Consider the following 20,070-nt stretch of genomic DNA (forward strand, 5'->3'; position numbering starts at 1 on the left):
AATAACCCAAAACATTTCTTTACTACATGTGCTATTATCGATATTCAAATATTTATGTCTTCAAAAGTGATATCTCAAGCAGGACCCTGAGTATCAATTTGATTACTGATGGGGCTACCCTTGTGAATAGAGATTTACAAAGGGGGGGGGGTGAAAATGAACATTATGTTTTCAAATAAAATCTGTATAACGTTCACATATTGTTTGCATCCAAAATTTAATTGTTTAAAAATTTCTTTTTAGATCTTATATAGACAATTACCATTCAGTATTCCGGTTGAAATTATAGTTGAAACTTTTCTCAGATCCAGCACATAATTCCCGAATCCAGTCTTCAGTAGCCTTAACATTTAGACCCTGTTATGTGTTTTGACAAATTGATGGCTTACATGGGTTTATTTCCAATTCGTCCAATTACCAACTCGTCTACTATCATTTGGTCTACCATCAGTTCGTCCACTATCCACGCATGGTTTCATTGTCATTTCGTCCACTTACCACTTCGTCTAATCATACCAGTTGGTCCAAAAGCCATTTAGTATATATATGTATAATTTGGTCTAATTGGCCAAAATTAATAAAATGGTCATAAACGAAGCGGTGTTCGTGGACTTAATGGTTATTCGACAAAATGGATGTTAGACGAAATGTTGATGGACGAAATGGCATTAACGTAGACCATGTGATGCGAGGACGAGTTGTCAGTAGACGAATCAGCAATCAGCACCCTTGTGATGTGCCTGAGTCATATGCTTGGCAAACCCTTCACTCGAGTTAAGGGTCTGAATGTGCAGCCTACTCATGCCCTGTGTACTGAAGACTCTCTCGCGCAGGAACAGCAAGTTTTGTATGTGCTAGTCTTTGCGTGGAGGCACACTTGTTGATCAAAGTTCCAACGAGGGTCTGTGCCTGCAGACTAGTGCCTGAGTGCCGGAGAGATGCCATCTCATTGCAGACCAAGGAGTTTGCTCCATGATGAGACTGTAATCCGGGATCCGCATCCGGGATACGCTTACACTAACAACAAGTCGTCTGTCAATAATGTCATGTCTAGAGCATCTTTTATTTACAAACCTCCTTGCTTGAAGTTGAAGTAGTTCCATGCTTGAATCAGTCGGAGGGGGGGGGGGTGGGTTGGTGACGTGATACTTATCAAATTTAAAAGTCTGTGAATGTAGACTAGGTAGTATAAACACAATCATGTTCTCCCTCCACTTGTGGAAACTGGACTCGGTCTCAATCGAAACTGAGAGTGAAAAGCCAAGCCATGACAAACTCTGATAGCTTCAATAATGATGAGCATGATCGATGTGGTTTACAGCAAGATAGACTCACTCACTAGCAAATTAAAGGCATTATTTTCTTGATGATTGATTTTTGAAAGCGTCCACTTATTGAAAGTAATTATAATGCTGACGGCGAGCTGACAACAAATTCCATGGATCTGTGCGGACAAAGTAAACAGAGTAAATATTTTATTTTTGAATGATCTAGTTGCATCATACCTAGGATTTGATCGTGTATACCGAGTCCAAGCTACATGTTCCAAGGAGGAGGGGGAGAGCTAAACCACAAAATTCGCATGATATAGACACATATAATATTCCCAAGACAAAGTCACTGAAGAAGAAGGCAAGAACATTAGAATAATTGAAATGCTTCAATGTAGGTCTTTTCATCAAAGTAAAGAAGCAGAAAAAGAAGAGGGAGAAGAAAAAGAAAAAAAGCCAGAAGAAGAATAAGAAGGGGGAAGAAGAAGAAAAGGAGGAGGATAATAGAAGAAAAAGGATAAGAGGAAGAAGAAAAAGGAGAAGAGGAAGAAGAAAAAATCAGACTCCGTAAGAGGTTTCAGACAATATCACCCAAGATAAGTGTCAATGCACTTAACTATGTTTATTGACAGTTCCGTTTCACTTTGGATGATTTTACATAGAGATCGTATGTAATATTCTGTAGACTGTGTATATAGAAACAAACAAAACAAAATTATTTATCACTTGGCGTGATAACATCTGATAAAATAAGTCACAAACAAACCAGTCCCCGAATTCTCGATCTCCAATCTCATTATTTACCAATTTCTTTATGTTTCTTTCTCTTTTGTAAAAATAACAAAAACCAAATACACGATCCAGTTCGTTAATCGTGTGGTTAGGGTGATTCCCCATACGTCATCGCTATTTTTGTAGTACGGTTGCGTGCACTCGACGTTTATTGTGACGTCATACAAAAACATTACGAGCGGTCCATGATTTTGATGATGGTGACGAACTATGGACAGACGATCGTGAATCATTGTCAAATTTTACTTTGTCAGCTATAACAATAAGTATAGCTTTCTATTATTTTTGTTCGACAATGTTCTATTTTGGTCTACTTTATCATATACAGGCAGTATTCGCGTTGGTCTCGAATTAGATTACTGCAATCATCACTAAAGATTACACACTGGTTGTTTACCCGTTCCTGTGAAGATTTTTACATGTTTTTCACTTTTTATGACATACGATGACCTAAAATAGCATCAAAATTATAAAATACCAAACATGATACATAGAAAGATTTTTAAATTTCAACATTATTTGAGAATACAAATCACATGCATGTGTAAATCATGTCCGAAATTATAAATTGCAGTGCTTTTGAAAATATTAGTTATGATAATTGAATTATTGCAAATTGATTGGCAGACAAGACAGTGTTAAAAAACATTAAACATACATCATGAAATGATGATAGAAATCAAAGTAAAGAAGTCTCGATTATCAGCATTGAAAAATACATAAATTTCACCTTTTTTTTAATTGATCAATAGGTCCGAATTGAAATAAAATTTTAGAAAGGTCTAATTATTATTAGTGAGAGCATATTCAAATTTTCATATTTTTTAAATGAAGTATATGCCTATATCATGCCTGTTATCTGTCTGCTTATTATAATAAGTAGTCATAAACATAGGAAATTGTAATATATTTACAAGAAAATACATAGTTATATTATTTATTGCCAAGATAGTAAACAGGCGTATTAAAATATACGGAATTCCATGATGCTGTTGGAAAAACAAACCCATTACTTGTAAAATAATGATTGACGGTAAAGGCCTTTAAAAGACGGTATCGCGTGATTCGTTATATCCTGGCACCCATTCTTGCTATTGATTACACATTTTAAGAAATATTATGCAATCCACGGTCTGATCAATATAGAGATTTGGGAGGGATTGCACTCATTGCAAGCATGAATGGGTCTCTTGCGATGGGTAGGCCCATAGCCCCATTTAATTGAAGATGATTGAAAAGTATATGAAAAATACATTACCACGATTTAGAGGGGGTGATACATTATTGGGATGAGACAAGGAGAAAAGGGGAACACTGTTAGGACAAGATAAGAAAAACAAAGTCTGCATATAACGACACCATATATATAGGCTAAATTATCATGCGCATAAAGAATCAACCCTCATTCTCTCCTTTTAATAATTATACTGGTATATCGTATAATCAGGTTAAATGAAATTTGATCATCGAGAAGGAGATTTTTTGCCACTTTCATTGTGCTTAGAAAAAGGCTACACAATATTCTTGGTCACTTGCACAGAGTCATTTTTTATAACTAACACAAAACGAATATATGAACGTATCTTTGAATAAAAATGTTCAAAAATAATGTTCTATGGGTATGTATACACTTGACAAGGACATTTTTTTACTTCTTTTTTATTTCACTCAAGCAACAGTCGCACTATTTCTATCATTGATAGGCCCTACTTTGATAAAACATTTTGTATATTTTTGATGAATTATTTCAATCAACAAAGAATGTGATTTTTACTTAAGCCTGTCCAGAATGCATTGCACGTGGATGAATAACCCATGTGCGCCCTGTAATAGTAAGGTATCAAACGTTAAGAGTGTATACAGAGGGGCAACTACCCCTTCCCTCGGCCCTCTACGTGCATGTGTCATGAAAACTGTCAATGTGTTTAAGTAACGTGTGCGAATATTTTAGTTAATACTTATTCAAGATTCAATTCAAACATTAAGCCTTATACAAGCTAAAACAATTCTATATTTTGTTCAATGGTTCATTTTATCAAAACTGAATATATTTCTTTTCTTCATATACACTCTAAAATCGTAGAAATATAGATTCAATTTCCGTTGTGGTATGTCATCATTGTGGTCTACGAAGATGGAGCCAGTTTCAGTAAAGTTTTCCTCATTCTCTATTTTTTTTATGAAATTCAATTTGACGTCATGCAGGAGGGCTTCCTTTTTAATGAAATATCAGATTTATATTAAAGAACAAAAATGAAGAGTAATGTATGACATTCCGTATGACGCGGGATGACATGGTCCTTGCCATACTTGCCATTTGATTTAAAGTAGTAAAACTATACACTCGTCATTGTCATACAACCCGGAAACGGAAGTACATACGGAACTGACCTGGTTATTATCAATCTCTGTTTCCTTTACGTATTATGACGCGTATTAAACGGGGAAAGAATAACCTGTCAAATGGGAAATAGCGATATGATTTTGGTCAAGTGGTAATGGCACTGGCTTACCTACGGGGGGGGGGGGGGCAGTCTGCCCCCCTGACGAGCTTGAAGACCCTTTTTTTCTGCTTGTCAAATTTTTTGGCGGACGGTTTTGCCCCCCCCTGTGGAAAATCCTAGGTACGCCACTGGGAAATGGATAAATGGCACTCGGCTCACAGCCACAACCCATGTAGGTTCGAATCAAGGAGTATTTTTTGTTATCTTATATTTTTTTAAAGAAACCTGCTGATACCTGCAGCATGCCCAACCTGTATTTTGTATAAAGAATTTTTCATTTATTTTCAGTGCTGACATCCCGATTGAATCTGGATCAACACACGATATAAAGATGATAAATAAGGTGATTATCCCACGATTATCCCGGTATATATAAGCATGTTTATCGACTTACTACATACTTCTTTTTCTGGTCGAAGTGATTTTCACATGAAAAGTTTGGCTGCCCAAGAAATTTGCCCAAATTCATATATTAAATCCATGCATGCATTTGCAAAAAAAATACAGGAATATTGAGTTTGCACAATTGAACGACAGATTTAAACACTAATAACTAATGCAATATAGGCGAAATGGTCAAGTTCTTGCAGTGTGAGCACCGGGTGTCTGGCGAAAAAGACAGGTTTTTATAACGAGGGGAGGGGGGGGGGGCAGTGATTTCATATTTAGGAACTCCAGCTTTTTGCTCTTTATTATCTGAGAAAAAAATATCCTCTATGCGATACCCTTTATCTGTGCTTTTTTATACAGATGTGAATTTTGACAATAATGGATGCCGACAAGATATCTTCAAATTTGACATTTTATGCTAATCGCAGAGTTGCAAAAGAAATTTTGCCATTTAGTATAATATCGCCCTGGGGTATATGACTAGAATTGCTTTTCAAATGTTCACTCATTATTCCACTATACTATTCATGAGTTTTGGCTCAGGTTGGTCGGATAGCCGGTGAATATCTTGAAAAGAAATAGTGCCTCAAAGCATAGGCGTCGGAAGCGGGGGGGGGGGGGAGGGGGACGTGTCCCCCCCAAAAAAAATAGGGAGGATCGCCTCCCTAATTTTTTTTCCGCCACCAATGCCTCAAAGCAAAATCTATCGGGGGGGGGGGGGAGGGTCGAACGATTCTTTAAAGAATCGGAAAAAAAAGTGAAAACAACATGTTTGGTAAATCATGATATTGATTATTGAAAATTATGACGTCACATTTTCTTGTTCACACTTAATTTTGTCTAAAAAATCTCTTTATTTAGAAGATCTATTTATACACCATGCACTTAACAATCATGTTCAAATAATAATTCAAGTCTGAGGGGTTGAAGTTGAAGCAACACTTTCATCAAGGGAGCATGCAGGAGGGCGAGGGGGGGGGGACCAGTTTGGCCACTTGTCAAAGCCCAACATAGAGGGAGACTCATAGAAAACTCGTAACTCCCTACTCACCCAGTCTAATTAACACTGAAGTGAAATGAGGGTTTCATTAGTCTATTGCCAATACGTCCAATTACCAACTCGCCTATACTATCTACAATTAGTCCATTATCCACATGGTTTCATTACCATTTCGTCTAATAACCAGTTGGTCCAATAGCCATTCAGGCATTCAGTCCATTTGGTCTATAATTGTTGGGCGAAATGAATGAAAACAAAATAGATAGACCAACCGGGTACGAAACGAAATGGTCTAAGACGAACTGTTGATTAAACAAAGTGATGATTGAACTAACTGGCTGTTGGACCAAATGGTTCTTAGACGAAATGTGATGAGTGGAAGAGTCGACAATATACGAATCAGCAATTTACCGAAATGGGGGGGAGGCTAATTTGAGCTTCAATATTGAGGAAAGTATATTTCCTTGCACAAGGGGTGAACATTGACTACAGGGGTGGGGGGGGGGGGTGATAAGAGGACATGTGTAATAATGAGAATAGTTTGGTGTGATACTCAATCATGTTTATCAATGACAGGTAAGAAATCATAATAAAACCATTTCTAAATGCTTTCCCTACTTTATTAATATTTATTTATTTTCCCCCTTTTTGTGGGGGTTATAACTCTCTCAATAGTCTAAAAAATAAAATAGGCGAGGATGACTTCGACGATATGAAATACTGATTAAATTAGGGAGGTGAAGAAAACGGGTAAAGAATGATAAGCAATGTTTACCGTACTTACCGTTATAGCTGATCCGATATACCATTACATAATACCTTATATAGTCAAGACCTTCACAAAACTTTACGCAATATTGACAAGTAATTTTACAGAGGTCACTTATCCGTCAGAAATCGGTTGTTCAGTTTTTAACCAAATCTTACCAAACGTTAGGTCGTATTCTGTCCACTATACATATTTTGGCAATTGCCAAATCCCCATAGTTTGGTCACGAGTATATTTTCAGTATTTGCAATTATTGTTTCAGATTCATAAAAGTCACAATTCAAGACGATGCTGAAAAGGTATTGAGATCGATATGATATTTAAAAACAATGAGAATAAAAAATATACATCATGTGACCAACGAACCCAGAGAGGTCCGGCCGCGGGCCGGAGCTCTCTATATGTTATAATGATCAACCCAAATAATGGTTTGACTGACCACGCGTCAAGATCCTGTTCATTTGGTCATTTTGGTTTTATATTGAAATGTGTAATTTCATGGTTTCGATAAAGGTATTAGCTTCTTAGGCTGGATAATTTGATAAAGAGTAAAGAAAGGAACGACAAAGACAAAACACAACAACAAAGAAAAACATTTACAAAAACCCATATAAAATCCCAATTTTTCATAAAATTGCATAATGAATATAATACGTTTGCTGCAATAAAATGTAATTTCGTACAAAAAGAAATACACGCAACCAAACAAAAGCAACCCCCCTTTTCAGTCAACATAATTTACACTAAAAGGTTTTAACGAAACAAGTTTGTGATGAATTATCTGGCAGATTTTTTTCTTCTCTCATTTGACAATTATCCTGTGAAAATCATGATTGATTCACCATGTGATGCTGTATGTAATAAAACATGACTTTTCAAATGTCACAGGGGCAAATGTGTGTGGCTCAGTGGATAAGTCTCTGGAATCTGAACCACAAGGTCCGGGGTTCAAATCACAACGCAGCACTTGCGTTATTTGGCAAGGCATTTATCTACATTTGCCACTCTTCACCCAGGTGTAGTAAATGGGTACCCGGTTGGAAGGAATTCCGTGAATGCTTGTGCTAAAGCCGAGGTAATAGCTCTATGGTATATGCAGCGCTTATAATAAAACATTTGTATTAAGCACTATATAAAAGTAACATAGGCCCTAATATCATTATTATGATTGATTTGAGGATTTTTGTTTTTATAAATTTCTTTTTGGAAAAATTCTGTTTTGGTGTATAATCAAGCGTTAGTAATATCGTTTGACGAATTCTGACACTGTCTTATCACAATTTTTCTGATTAAAAGATTTTCCTTCTAAATTTTTATATTTTTGGAAAGAGTTTATTCACAATATACTACTCTTTCAAAACACTTCGATCTGTTTTGAAAAAACTCCACTTGTTTCATTCAAATTTACAGCAAATTATTTTTGTAAGGAAATTGAGTAACTTGATATGTACTTGATATGTACTACCATCAATGTTTTCTCTTAGTCTTCTTTCTGTTCACTAAGGAAATTGGAATCTGTGGCTGGAAGACCAATCATGCTCATCTCTCTTTTTTTTTCTTCAACCACCATCACCACCACCATTATCATTATCATCATTATCATCATCATCATCATCATCGTCATTATCATCATCATCATCATCATCATCACCATCATCATAATTATTACAACCATCATCACCATTATAGTCATCATCGTCACTATCATCATTGCAATAGTCATCATCGCTGTCATAACCATCATTACCACTGCTATCATCATTGTCGTTGTCATAATGATCAACATCTTCATAATGATGATGATGATCATCATCATCATTACCATCATCATCACCATCATCATCATCATCATCTTCATCATCATCATCACCATGATTGCGTAAAACACGTTTTTTTAGGTAATTGGATACATTTCCACACATTGCATAAACTGACACATCTTTTGGGGAAGTTTATCAACACACATTCATGCACCCTCTTAACCCATTATTATATTCTTGGAACATAGCATCATAATGGGATATATAATGGAAATATTTCTTCCTGCTACTATGAAGAATAAATTTTCCACATTTTTATTTCATTTTTATTTTCACACTAATTTTCCTTTTCTTCTTTAATGACACTAAGATAATAATCAACAATAAAAAAAATAATTCCAATAATTTCTATATTGTTAAAGACCTGAAAAAGACATGAGAAAAATGCTGAATGTTTCTACTTTTACATATTTATTTCTTCATGAAACATATTCATTGTTTGAAATCATTAAGATCTAATATTAAAAAATGTTTCTCTGAAAACAAACTAGTTAAAATGACTACATCACTAGGCATACTCAGCTGGGTTCAACTAAAAGCCATATTTTTAACCACAAAGTTAGAACATGCTAAGTGGTAATCAAATGTGATTATATAGATATACTAGTTGAAAAAATACAAAAACAAAACAGATACATCCAGGTAACCTTGCAATCTAGTCACTTTTAACTAGTTTGTTCTACAAGTGTTCTACAGGCCATCTTCCACAGTGAAATAACACTTCATAGGCATATTACTGATTACAAGCTAGTTCTCCTTCCTCTCTTCATTAACGCCTGTTGTTTAAAGTCCATGCAAGGGCATAATACTTAACACAAAAAACTTGAACTTTTAAGACTATAACATGAACTCTAATATTATACTGTAACTGCACAGTAGATGGCTGAATGTTTGCTACAGCCACTGCTCAATGTAGGTTTCTTATCATTTGTCTAAGGTATAGTCCAAAGTTTAATCCAAATGGGCTGATATTCACAACCTGATACTGATATACAAACAAATGATAATGATATCAAGTGTGTATGATGCCACTCAAAAATTAGGTTTGATTAAGAAACTCCCACCTCGTCTCAACAAAATGTCACATATATTTTTTTGTATTAAGATTAATGGGTGCATGGCGTTTTATAAAACTGAATATAAGTTACATGCAACCTCACACACAACTACTGACATGTTCTGAGGTTATAAATCAGATTCCAATAATTTCGATTACCACAAAATAAAGTTTTAAATGTGATATTTGTAAATTAGAATGCTTGTTGAAGTTGTCAAATTTTTTTAAATGGTTAAAAAGGATTCACTGCTATGAGGTTATAAGATCTGACAAATTATATAAAGCATAAAAATAGATGTAGTTGTTCACAGTTTTTCTTACAACGAGCTTTATAAAACACCACACATCTGTGTTAACTGAATTAGAACAGATTAAGCCAACATAGATTAACTTCTTAATTATAGTATTAAAATACTCACTCACTATATATTTCAAACAAATTGAGTGCAATTCCCTACAGTTCATGACTTTAATCTTTTTCTACCTGTCTGATAACAATTGTTTTTGACATAAAATATAGTATGCTTCTCATCTTTTATATTCAAATGAGGTAGACTCTTCTTATCATTGTTTGTAGACTCCTCGGTTAATAGTTGCCTTTCATTGAGGAATATAAGATAGACTTTAAACTTTTAAATAAGATATGCTGATAAGAATTCTATCATGCCATTGAAGTAGTCTTCAAATAAGGGCAATTAAAGGGGAAACGTTTACTGGTTTTATTTTACTATTCATAAATCTCTAAGCAATCAAAGATGGTTTTGATGACGATGGCAACTTTACAGAAACACATTAAATTTGTTTAAACTTTATGGCAACAATGAAGATAGCACTTAAAAAAATAATATTATGCTAACAACACATCTCTTTGCAAAGTGATCATTCAAATAAGTACACAGAATGAAATAATTTCAAAGTTGCACAACTGAATTATACTGGCCTTGACTATAACAGGGTTGATAACCTTTGATGTAGACAGAGTTCATTGATCCTTTAAATGAGATAAAGGCAATCAAACTCATTAAGATAAGCCAGAACAGGATAAAAGACACTGTTTTGTCCCCTGTAATCATCACCTATTTTGGCATGATTACTTCATTCTCTATACTGTCTACAAGAGGATGCTGGAAGATTTCATTGGTTTCAAAATTTTCACAAATTTCAAACAAGGACAATAATGAACAAAAAACGAATTTTGCTAAATATTGTCTAAATCTGAAATAAAAATTCAAGAGGGTCTCATGAAGCTTCTTATAAAATTAGTGTATTGTAGTTACACAGACTAATCACTGTCTTGTAAGGGGCGTTTGGCTCTTACAAACAGGTTAAAGTGACAGTGTGTTCATGATCAATGCTACCAATTTTCATTCTTCTGAATAGAGATAGAGTATATTGTAACATGTATTTCAAATAGCTAGAAACAAATCCCTTAAGATGAAAACCTACATTAAAACAATATGAATAATGAAATTACTGTTGATTTTTTACAACATATGAACTGATTAAACTTGTCTTTCCGATCTGCACTTTGGGATTGCATAGTTCTGAATATCTCTTTTCACAGTTCTCTCTGTCTGCTACTGTAATCCTTAGGACATGGTATTGTGATGAAGGTACTTGAACTGATCATCTGAAAGAGGTATAGAAAATAGAACAAAAAAATAATGTATTATAATTCGATGAAATCTCGAAACTTTCCCACACCATTTCAAAGCAGAGTACTAAACCGTCACTGCCAAATCAAAGTTAATGAATCTATATAAAGACTGCAATACACAGAACTTGGTCAACAATGACCTTGGTCAGTCAGCATGAAAATGCTTGACCATTTGGCTTCATGGTCTTGATGAATCTAATACATGTTCAAGTGCATAGACCCACTATGTCCTGGGGAAGATTGGGGGGTGTTCCCAGCCATTAATCTATCATCAAGTTTATTATGTGTGCATACATGGGTCAAGAATGTGACCTCAAGGAGTACAGAATTGACCTTTTGTCTGGACCAGTTTGATTAATTGACCTATCATAACACAGTCCCCCCCTCCCCTTTGAGTGTTGTCTCAGGAAAGTAAGATTTAAAGGGATGGTCCAGGCTGGAGATATTTATATCTCAACAAAATAAAACTTCACAGAGCAAAATGCTGAAAATTTGATCAAAATCGGATTACAAATAATGAAGTTATTGAATTTTAAGGAGTTACATTATTCCAGCGAAACAGTTCTAGGCATGTCTTTATAAATATTCATTAGGAGGGCTGATGATAGCATGTCCCCACTTGTTTTTTTTGTATTTCATTATATGAAATTAGGTTTATTGATTTTTGTCTACCAAGAACTATAACAATTGGATTGACAACTGATTTAGTGCATTAGTTATTTATTGCTGCAACCTATCTCATCATAACGGAGACACACCATTTACACATGTATGAAAAAGTAAACAATTATGATTTCATGTAATAACATAAGAAAAAGGAAAGTTGGGATGTAACATCATCAACCCACCTAATGAAATTCATGATGATGTGCATAAGACTCTCTTCACAAAATATCGATAATCTTTATAATTCGATATAATTTTCAGCATTTTGATTAGTGAATTTTACTCTATTTATTTAGATATAAATATTTTCAGCCTAGACCATTTTTAAAGGTCAAGTCCACCTCAGAAAAATGTTGATTTGAATCAATAGAGAAAAATTAGACAAGCACAATGCTGAAAATTTCATCAAAATCGGATGTAAAATAAGAAAGTTATGACATTTCAAAGTTTCACTTATTTTCAACAAAATAGTTATATGAACGAGCCAGTTACATCCAAATGAGAGAGTCGATGATGTCACTCACTCACTATTTCTTTTGTTTTTTATTGTTTGAATTATACAATATTTCAATTTTTACGAATTTGATGATTAGGACCTCCTTGCCTGAAGCACAAAATGTAAAAAAAATAATGGAATTCCACGTGTTCAGGGAGGAATGAAACTTCATTTCACATGACAATGACGAGAAAATAAAAATATTTCATATTTCATATAATAAAATACAAAAGAAATAGTGAGTGAGTGATGTCATCAACTCTCTCATTTGGATGTAACTGGCTCGTTCATATAAATATTTTGTTGAAAATAAGCGAAACTTTAAAATGCCATAACTTTCTTATTTTACATCCGATTTTGATGAAATTTTCAGTGTTATGCTTGTTGAATTTTTCTCTTTGAATTCAAATCAAGTTTTTGTTGGGGTGGACTTGTCCTTTAAGGACACAGCAGTCAGCTCAATTTGACTGAGATTTCACATTACCCTTCTCAATTCTGTTCAGACAAAAAAAAATCCAAGTTAGAACAATCTATTGATTATTCATTAAAAAAAAACAATTAGCAGGCTACTAATATAGGTTTAACACTTTAACCATTCATTTTGTATTTTATTGTCTGGAATGAGAAATGTTGAATTCTGATACTTTTTGTGTGGTGAAACAGAATTTGGTTGCTTCTTAAACATGTGTGGTAAACCTATTGTGATTCAAAGGAAAGTTTCCCAATTATTTTTAAATCTGCCAAAAGTAAAATATTCTCTCTTATTTCACATCATAGAATACCAGTACAGATTGCTTATCACCTATGTTGTGCATAAAAATTATATGGAGAGAGAGGTAGAGAGAGTGAGAGGGGGGACATTTTGTGAAAACTATAAAGATACAGTAAAAGGAAAAAAGTGAGGAATAGATAGAACAAGACAGAGTGGTAAGTAAACAGTATAAGACATGGAGCTAACAGAGATGGTATAAGACAGAGGAAAAGACGCAGATGCAATGTTATTATTAAATCTGTCACACTAAACCTCCCACATGAATTTACCCTTGGATGTAAATGGAATAGTCCAGCAGCCTGTACCAATTCTTACCGAAATAGTAGTAATAATAGTACTGGTCATGTGACCGTTGGCTATTCCATTAGTTTCTGGAGGAGAAGTAAGCAATGTTGGCATTGCCTTGAGGGGATCACTGAGATGCTGCTGGTCAGGGGTGTATTTCATGACACAATTTGACAGTGATTTTTATTTACAATTGTTAAAAGCTACTGTAATCCTTGCATCTGATTGGTCAAGAGCATTTAATCTGACAAAATGCTTCATGAAATGCATACAAGAGTAGTTTGTCTTCTGAAATTCATTACCGAATCTGGTCAAATAAGGCTGTGCTTCAGGCCTGCTCTCCAATTTAAAAAAAAAATTCTGATTTAGGCTAAAAACTAGGATTTACAATTAATCAGAATGTTGGTTCAAATGCTATTCTGCCAGATTGCATTATTGGAGACCAAGCGAGTCAACGAACTGAGTTGAAATGCTGAGTAATTAGTCCGGTATTGATCCATTCCTATACACACTCAAATCTTATTATTACTCATCTGTTGTCTGTCAAAATCCAAACAATGCAATGTGAGAGGATGAAGAGAGAGAAAGGATGGGGGGTTGAGGATATACACTAGCTGGTTCCCACACTCCATAGCAGATAATTAATGAGACTGACTAAAGACCATCTCCACAGGAATGCAACAAACATGTTCACATTTGAAAGTTACAAGAAAAAAAATGAAGGAATTTAATTTTTAAGTTACATAGTAGGTCAGTCTAAGAATATGATAGCTTTAGTCTGATTATATACTGGTAGATTATGCTTCAAGATCTGTTATGTTAAATACTGTCCTGATATATTAGGTACAGATCTATCTACACAAACTGAGAATATTGTACTTGATATAAAATTTGCAGAAAAAGAACTGCATTTGTACAAGATATACAAGATCAGGGATTGAGATAAATACTAAACCAATCCATTACATAAGAATATAACCTGATCTGATTGAATATCCTCCTTTGAATCTCGTAATACAATTATTTTTTCAATTACCTGATAATTCATTTGTGTATGCATTGATTTATACATATATTTAATAATCTACTCATTCACTTTTTCTTTTATTATTCATTCAACTACACATTATTTTGTGTTTTATCTATCCATTAGTAATTTGGGAGGTGTTGTAATTAATTAAGATGCGTGAGTAATCTTAGAGTTGTAAGATTAAGCCAGGTATCATGTGAGTTTCTGATGACCTGACTGATCATTAAGCTTGACATCTATCTTGTAAAGATAATGACCTCTTATACCCCTTTCATAAACCTATCCTCCAATTAGCCACCTAAGAGTAATGAGGATAATTCAATAAAAAATGCATTCATAAACTCCGAAAATAATCCGCACTATTTAAAAAAAAAAAAAAATTAAAAACATATTGTAAGGATGAAAAGAAAGTCACATTAAAGCATGTTGACTTTTACGACTGGGAATAGAGGACATTGAACATACCCTTTGTTTCTCATTATATCTGCATTTTGTAATCACGTTTTCAATCATGATCCATGTTGCCGTTTAAATTTGGAAACCGACATTGAACACACCCTTAGAGATGATTATATTTCTGATGTGAATTAGGTTCACCCCTCCTTCAAACATTGCCCCCTCTCAACTCCAAACGTTCTCACACGGATTTACGTTCTCTTCAATGCTGGTTCTATACACAGCATGTGATAATGATTCTTAACCCCTATTCAGACTAGGGAAAATCCCTTCTTGAACTTCAGTGGTTAAGGTAAAACTGGACATACAGGGACGGTCTAAAAATTAACAATTGCTTATGAAGATCTGCTCCTTACTACCTACTCATCAGTAAGTGCTTATAATACCCCTTTTTAATTTCTCTTGTATCGTTAACACTATCTTTTAAATATTTAAACTACCAGTGTAAAAGAGGCTCTTTAATATATCTTTGTCAATTAATATTTTGAAATAAGAAAAATGACATTTGATTAAATTTTGACAGTTAACTTTAGCTTTTTAATTTTATGAAACTTTAAACAAAAAATGAAGGGGTAGCCTAATAGTATGATTTTGTCTCTACTAGTGTAAAGAGGGGTTGGCTATGACTGGGAAGGCCTAATCCTCAAGGAGGATTGAAAGGAATTCCTGGAGATGAGTGAGTGGACAAGATTTCTCTTCCTTTTAGACTGAACAAAGCCAAGTTAATGAGGATTAATTAAAATGGTTTTAGTCTCTGCAGCTGGTTCCTAATCCTGAAACAAAAACATGATAAGGTGAGAAGATGTGTTTACAAGAGAAAGTGATGTTAGGTGGTTTCAAACCGCCTCGATCACAAGAATCCCCGTTAAATTACGGGAACTTTTTAGGCTAAAAAATACCCATTAATACCTGCATTCACACCGCCCCGAAACATACCTTTCGGGATAAGTTCCTGAAGTTACGAACATGCGCTGTATGGTCTGTATAAGCAGGCAAGGTGCGAGATTCAAAATCACTAGCCCAGCAGCCACCCACGGCACCCACGTCCAAACGACACGCTGGGTTAAAAGTTCTCGTAAATTGCTTTCACATCGCCCAAATACCTGCAACCTTGGAAAAATCCCCGCAAAAGTTCTCGTAATTTTGCCAAGTACCTACTATTTAGCGGGTATTTGCTTTAAGGGAAATTACGCGTAGTTTGCTTTCACATTACCAAAATACCTTGTATTTTCTAATCAGGGTAAATTTCCTGATCAGAGAATACCTGGAACTGGCAAACTTCGAGGCGGTCTGAAACCACCTTACGGCTCTGTTCATCATAACTTCAACCCAGAAAACACAATTTTTCAGTTTAATCTAAGTTGTGTTCACACGATTGTTGTCGGTCATAAAAATAAATTTATTTCAGAATTCAAACACATGATATGACGTTGCCATTACAATGTGATTTCCCACACATTCAATGAATAACTTTAATAAAACAAAGTTTCATCTTTTCACAATCAATTTTGTTTTTTACCATGTGAGCTTTTGCCTACTCATTTCTGCAGGCTTCTTCAGATCTAGGTCCATGTTCAGACTAGCGCTGACTTGTCTTAGAAAGGGGTAGTATCGGCAGCGAGGCAGTCCATGAGAAACTGAAAATGAAAAGATGAAAATTTGTTTCATGAGTCCTATCAATAGGATGGATCTCTTTAATTATATCTCTTTAATAAATAACTTTGTTTTGCATGTCTTCACTCCAAGATCAATAGACTCATGAGCATTGGGTGAAAACTGAGGTAGTAGTTTGCTCTGCACTATTTCCCCCTGATTTAACGTGCTGTTTAAATAATAATGCCATTAGACAGGTATCAGACTCCATCACTCTGATACCCCTAATTATTCTTTCTTTACATGTTTATATCTTATGCTGACAAAAGCTCTAGAACATCCATTCTCAATTACTTTTTTGGAAGCGCCACATTTCTTGTTGAGAATCGGTAATGCTCCACTATCCATTACGCAATATCAGCGGAGGGGGTCCAGAGGCCCCTGATGGGGGTCGAGGGGGCAGAGCCCCCAGAAGTTTTGGAATATGAGGCCTTTTAAATTGCCCATGCAGAGGTGCTGCAATTAATATCAACAGAAAAAATACAAATGCCAACAAACTACACAATATTAATATTAAAAGAAAAATGACCAGTGACTTTTTCACAACATACCAATGATACCACTAGTTCAGACTGTTCTGCACCAGATCTATTGGCTGAAGCAAGTGGCGTAATGGGTAAAAAAAATCAAGAGGGCTAGATATGGCAGCTGAAGTAAAAATATTGAACTTTTCAATACAAAATATATATTTTGACATAATATTAAGATAATTCCACTCGTTCCCTTTCTTTTTCTTTCCCTTTCTCCTTTTTTGCTTGGCCGTGAAACACATGGGGCCCCCCATCTGTACCCCAGTGGCTAAAGTTACGTTCCCCGATTTTGCAAGGGCTGAAAATTAGGCGTTACACTGCCCTAGCCCCCCAAACTGCCCATCTTTCTCTACAACTCACGTGCAGTATTATTCATTCAGTTCGTCTTTAGCAAGAGTGCATGCAGACAATCACGGCAAGCAATACATCTGAGCATACATATATTTCACTTTTACAACTTCGGATTTCAAGCTCCGGAAACAAGGTTTCTGCTTGTTATGTCCCAAATTCATAATCTATTATGATCAGGATGTTCTTTAAATATCACATTATTTGATGTTTAACTCTTAACCAAAACTTATACTCTGGAAATGCAAAATTTATCGCCGTTGAAATAGAAATCCTACAAACGGGGTTTTCATATCACTTCTGTGGCACATAAACTTTGTAAGAATAAATAAAAAGGAGAACACCATCGATCCTCCATAATAGGGGTTATCGAGTGCTAAATTGGACAAAATTTGAGGAAATCAATTAGCAATTAAGTGTCAAGTAAAGAGTTTTTGTTTTCTCTTTGTATTAAAATGATCACCAAATCCTTATTTCCAGGTTACTGGTAGATACATTTTTATTTCCCCAATTTTTCCTTATTTTTACTTTTTTTTATACCAACTCCCAAGCGCCACTCCGCAAGGCTCGGTGCGCCACCATTTGAGAATCCCTGCTCTAGAACTTATCAATCAAAGCCATTTATATACCTGTCAATTGCTGGTTTTACAACTAGTTTTCCTCTTTTAAATCTTTCAACTTTATAGGTCATAAATATTTGTCAAGAGATGAGATGAACAAATTCATTTTTTCTTTCTTTACTCTTGCAAATCATTAGCCTATAGATAAGAGCACTCAACAATTGTTTGTTCATAGTGTCATTATGGAGGTCTTTTACCTCCATAGTTACATGAATGAACCAACCCTATTGGAATAAAGCACCACATCTCTGGAGGCGGTTTCAAACCGCCTCGATCACAAGAATCCCCGTTAAATTACGAGAACTTTTTAAGGCTAAATAATACCCGTTAATTATTCCTGCATTCACACCGCCCCGAAACACATCCTTCGGGATAAGTTCCCGAAGTTACGAGCATGCGCAGTGTGGTCTGATAAGCAGGCAAGGCGGGAGATTCAAAATCTCTAGCCCAGCAGCCACCCACGCCGCCGCGCCCAACGACACGCTGGGATAAAAGTTCCCGTAATTTGCTTTCACATCGCCAAAATACCTGCGACCTTGGAAAAATCCCCACGAAAGTTCTCGTAATTTCGCCAAGTACCTACTATTTAGCGGGTATTTTCTTTCGGGGAGATTACGCGTAGTTTGCTTTCACATTACCAAAATACCTGGTATTTTCTGATCGGGGTAAATTTCCCGATCAGAGAATACCTGGAACTGGCGAACTTCGAGGCGGTCTGAAACCACCTTATGAAGGATATCATAGGAAGTAGATTCCTGCATAGTGTATGGCAGTGGTTTTTGCATACGGTTTGTATTCTTGTGCATCAGATGTATTAAGGCCACCGCACACCTTTTATGACTGGCTTGTGACTGAGTGAGTAGAGATGAATCGCAAGGTAGTCATAAGCCTCGACACTGCACACCTTGCAATCCGTCTGCGACTCACGCATGCGCTTTTCGATTTTGCCATAGCAACTGAGAAAATGACGCTTACTACTGCATATCGACGTTGTATACCACAATACGCGTCATGCAACTCTGCTGTCTGATTGGCTGGAAGTTGGATTGAGCCTCAGGGAAGGGGGGGGGGGGGGCAGTCAAATGTATTGCTGTACACATACATGGCCAAATTATTTCCATACACCCCCTAAACAATTTTTTTTTCTGCAAAATAACCCCCTAAACAAGTTTTTTCACGGTCTTTATTTACACATTTTGGCCCCTAAACAAGTTGTCGCCAGAATATGACCCAGAAGAAAAACTTTTGGGAAAATAAAAACATACCCTAAACACGTTTGACCCTGCAATTGACTAGTCTTTCAAAACCACCCTTTTTTTATCTGTGTTTTTGATATCCTTAAAGGTCAAGTCCACCTCAGAAAAATGTTGATTGGAACCAATAGAGAAAAATCAGACAAGCACAATGCTGCAAATTTCATCAAAATCGGATGTAAAATATGAAAGTTATGACATTTCAAAATTTCGCTTATTTTTAACAAAATAGTTATATGAACGCGCCAGTTACATCCAAATGATTCGATGATGTCACTCACTCACTATTTCTTTTGTTTTTTATTGTTTGAATTATATAATATTTCAATTTTTACGAATTTGACAATTAGGAACTCCTTGTCTGAACCACAAAATGTTAAAAAAATGGAATTCCACGTGTTCAGGGAGGAATGAAACTTCATTTCACATGACAATGACGAGAAAATCAAAATATTTCATATAATAAAATACAAAAGAAATAGTGAGTGATGTCATCAACCCCCTCATTTGGATGTAACTGGCTCGTTCATATAACTGTTTTTTGAAATGAAGCAAAACTTTGATATGTCATAACTTTCTTACTTTACATCCGATTTTGATGAATTTTTCAGCATTGAGCTTGATGAATTTTTCTCATTTTTTCAAATCAAGTTTTTGTTTGGGTGGACTTGTCCTTTAATGATTGCACGCGTGGCCCACAT

At 35.2% G+C, this 20,070-nt stretch overlaps 1 long non-coding RNA gene across 2 annotated transcripts in view; it reads right to left on the bottom strand.

Annotated features, from left to right (window-relative positions):
• Nucleotides 1–9,074: 9,074 nt before the first annotated feature.
• Nucleotides 9,075–20,070, bottom strand: part of LOC121419391 — a 40,076-nt gene continuing 29,080 nt past the window's right edge. For both annotated transcript variants that reach the window (XR_005970590.1, XR_005970589.1), the window contains exons 3-4: nucleotides 16,485–16,602; nucleotides 9,075–11,233 (exon numbers count right to left, since the gene is read on the bottom strand). This is a non-coding gene — a long non-coding RNA (uncharacterized LOC121419391). The remainder of the gene's footprint in view (nucleotides 11,234–16,484; nucleotides 16,603–20,070) is intronic.

The sequence above is a fragment of the Lytechinus variegatus genome, chromosome 7, assembly GCF_018143015.1.
Source record: "Lytechinus variegatus isolate NC3 chromosome 7, Lvar_3.0, whole genome shotgun sequence".
NCBI classification, from domain to species: Eukaryota; Metazoa; Echinodermata; class Echinoidea; order Temnopleuroida; family Toxopneustidae; genus Lytechinus; species Lytechinus variegatus.